Source organism: Chlorocebus sabaeus, chromosome 13 (assembly GCF_047675955.1).
Source record: "Chlorocebus sabaeus isolate Y175 chromosome 13, mChlSab1.0.hap1, whole genome shotgun sequence".
NCBI lineage: Eukaryota > Metazoa > Chordata > Mammalia > Primates > Cercopithecidae > Chlorocebus > Chlorocebus sabaeus.
Genome location: NC_132916.1, coordinates 36,542,592 through 36,545,619, shown reverse-complemented (window position 1 = coordinate 36,545,619; position 3,028 = coordinate 36,542,592). Strand labels below are relative to the sequence as shown.

Sequence of the window (3,028 nt, the reverse complement as noted above, 5' to 3'; positions counted from 1 at the left end):
ATTTCAAGCAGTGAAGATTCTGTAGTGCCTGAGATGCTAAGGCACCACATAGAGTGAGCTCTATCGTGTGAAGAATTTGGTAAGCAAGTTAAAGTCCATGGTGTTGGTCCCTAAAATGTGGGTGACCGTATGCTTTTATAAAACTCCACTCTACTGCCTTTTAGAGGTGATATGGTTTGGCTGTGTCCCCACCCAAATCTCATCTTGAATTGTAGCTTCCACAATCCCCATGTGTCATGGAAGGGACCCGGTGGGAGGTAATGGAATCACAGGGACAATTTTCCCGTGCTGTTCTTGTGAAAGTAAGTCTCAGGAGATCTGATGGTTTTATAAAGGGCAGTTCCCCTGCACACGCTCTCTCACCTGCCACCATATAAGATGTGCCTTTGCTCCTCCTTTGCCTTCCACCATAATTGTGAGGCCTCCCCAGCCATGTGGAACTAAACCTCTTTTTCTTTATAAATTACCCAGTCAATCTTTGATATGATTTTAATAACAGCATGAGAACGGATTAATACAACAGGCCTCCCAATTTTCTATCCTCATTAGATAGAGAACTGTTTTTCCAAACAGGAAATAAGGCCACGCACCAAAGCAGTGACATCAAAGCCTTTGCCATCTAGTTGTTTTCCACCTAACAAGAACTAGCACAGTTGGTTTGGGCCTGGGTTGCCAGTGTCCGAGTTAAAACTACAGGCCACTCAGCCTTGCAAACCTCCCACAGTCTCTCTTTTCCTTGTCGGCATAGTTATAGGTAGCCCAAGTCACTTTTTTCAGCTTCTCTGAGGATGGGAAACCAGGTCTTCCTGAGAAAGACCCTAGTACAGTATCAACTCCATAAATCCACTAAGATGGTGAGTGTCAAAACCAACTTGCCAGCTAATGTTTGTACGAAGTCTCAGCTCACCGTCATTCAGGGTAAAGTGCCAGTACTGCTAGAAAACCTGCCCCAGCAAGATTTTTCTCAAGAGTCAGACTCCATAAGCCCTGGCAGGCAGGAGCAGATTCTCGGCCTGTCTGAAGGGCAGTGAATTGCAGAAGGGAAGCCTTTCTGGTGCATCCTCCTTGTGACAGCCACAGCCCGGCCCTCAGGAGGAGCAGTGACAGTGGGTGCCCAGAAACGTCTGTCCCCTTGATGGAAACTAGGTCTCATTTGAATTTACGGTGTGTGCGAGGAAATTATGTATTTATTTACAAGAAAAAGTTTTAACTCAGCCAAGATGGGAAATGCCATCCCTGTCCCTTCCAAAGCACAAAAGAATTAGGCAGTTTAAATCGTGAGTCTCAGTGCTGGTGTTCAAATCATTAAAAAGAAAATATTTGAGGAGGGAAACAAGAAATGATACAGTGACTGGGATTTGCTTCAAAATAACTTTGAGGGTGTGCGTCTAATCTCAGCTGGTCCACCCGAGACCCCCTGAGCACCAACCCTAATCCCCCGCGCAGCCCCTTATTCGCTCCAACAAGACAAAAGAAACAATCATGAACCAGGAAAAACTCGCCAAACTGCAGGCACAAGTGCGCATTGGTGGGAAACGAACTGCTCGCAGAAAGAAGAAGGTGGTTCATGGAACAGCCACAGGAGATGATAAAAAAACTTCAGTTCTCCTTAAAGAAGTTAGGGGTAAACAATATCTCCGGTATTGAAGAGGTGAATATGTTTACAAACCAAGGAACAGTGACCCACTTTAATAACCCTAAAGTTCAGGCATCTCTGGCAGCGAACACTTTCACCATTACAGGCCATGCTGAGACGAAGCAGCTGACAGAAATGCTACCCAGCATCTTAAACCAGCTTGGCGCAGATAGCCTGACTAGTTTAAGGAGACTGGCCGAAGCTCTGCCCAAACAATTTGTGGACGGAAAAGCACCACTTGTAACTGGAGAGGATGATGATGATGAAGTTCCAGATCTTGTGGAGAATTTTGATGAGGCTTCCAAGAATGAGGCAAACTGAATTGAGTCAACGTCTGAAGACAAAACCTGAAGAAGTTACTGGGAGCTGCTATTTTATATTATGACTGCTTTTTAAGAAATTTTTGTTTATGGATCTGATAAAATCTAGATCTCTAATACTTTTAAGCCCAAGCCCCTTGGACACTGCAGCTTGTTTCAGTTTTTGCTTATACACAATTCATTCTTTGCAGCTAATTAAGCCAAAGAAGCCTGGGAATCAAGTTTGAAACAAAGGTTAATAAAGTTCTTTGCCTAGTATACAAAATAATAATAATAATAATAACTTTGAGGCCACATGTTTATAATGATTGAGGTTGGGTTATAGATGCATTCGGTTGTTTATATGCTCTATTATGTGTATGTTTAAAACTTTACATAATTAAAATCTACCTAAAGGAGAAAGTATTGATTTTTTCTATTATTTGCTGCAAAGAGCCCAGATGCTTTTTCTAAATTTCAGAAATCCATATAAAACATACGGTTTTCCAGCTTCCCATTCTCAAAATTGTTATAAGTTCGGTCTGTTTGGTACTTTTTTCTCACCATTCCAAGAGATGGTAACATGTTTTCTGGGCTTATGAACTTTAACCAGAAGGCTTTGCTCACACCTGAAGATATATTTAGATACAGTATCAAGAAGCAGACCGAGGTGGAAATTCTTTGAATGTCACCAATGTGCACCTTGAGTGGGGAACTGGGGGGAGGCTCCACAAGAAGGGGAAAGTTTGATTGCCAATAAGAAAATGAGGACTAGAAATAAGGAATCTCAAAATTTTCAGCGCAATGCTGATGAAGACATGGCTAGCAGTCAGTTATTTATCATCACTACAGAGATCAGTCATTTTTTATTTTATTAATACATAATATGTCACATATTTATGGGGTACATATGTCCGTTACATGCTTAGAATGTGTAATGATCAAGCCAGGGTATATGGGGTATCCCTTAAGCGTTTATCAGTTGCCTGTGTTGGTATCATTTCAGGTACTCTCTTCTAATTATGTTGAAATATATTTAATATGGCTGCCAAGTATAGTCACCCTCATCTGCTATCAAACATTAGAACTTATT

At 41.7% G+C, this 3,028-nt stretch overlaps 1 pseudogene; it reads left to right on the top strand.

Annotated features, from left to right (window-relative positions):
- Positions 1-1,297: 1,297 nt before the first annotated feature.
- Positions 1,298-2,204, top strand: LOC103240552 (transcription factor BTF3 pseudogene; annotated as a pseudogene).
- Positions 2,205-3,028: the final 824 nt, after the last annotated feature.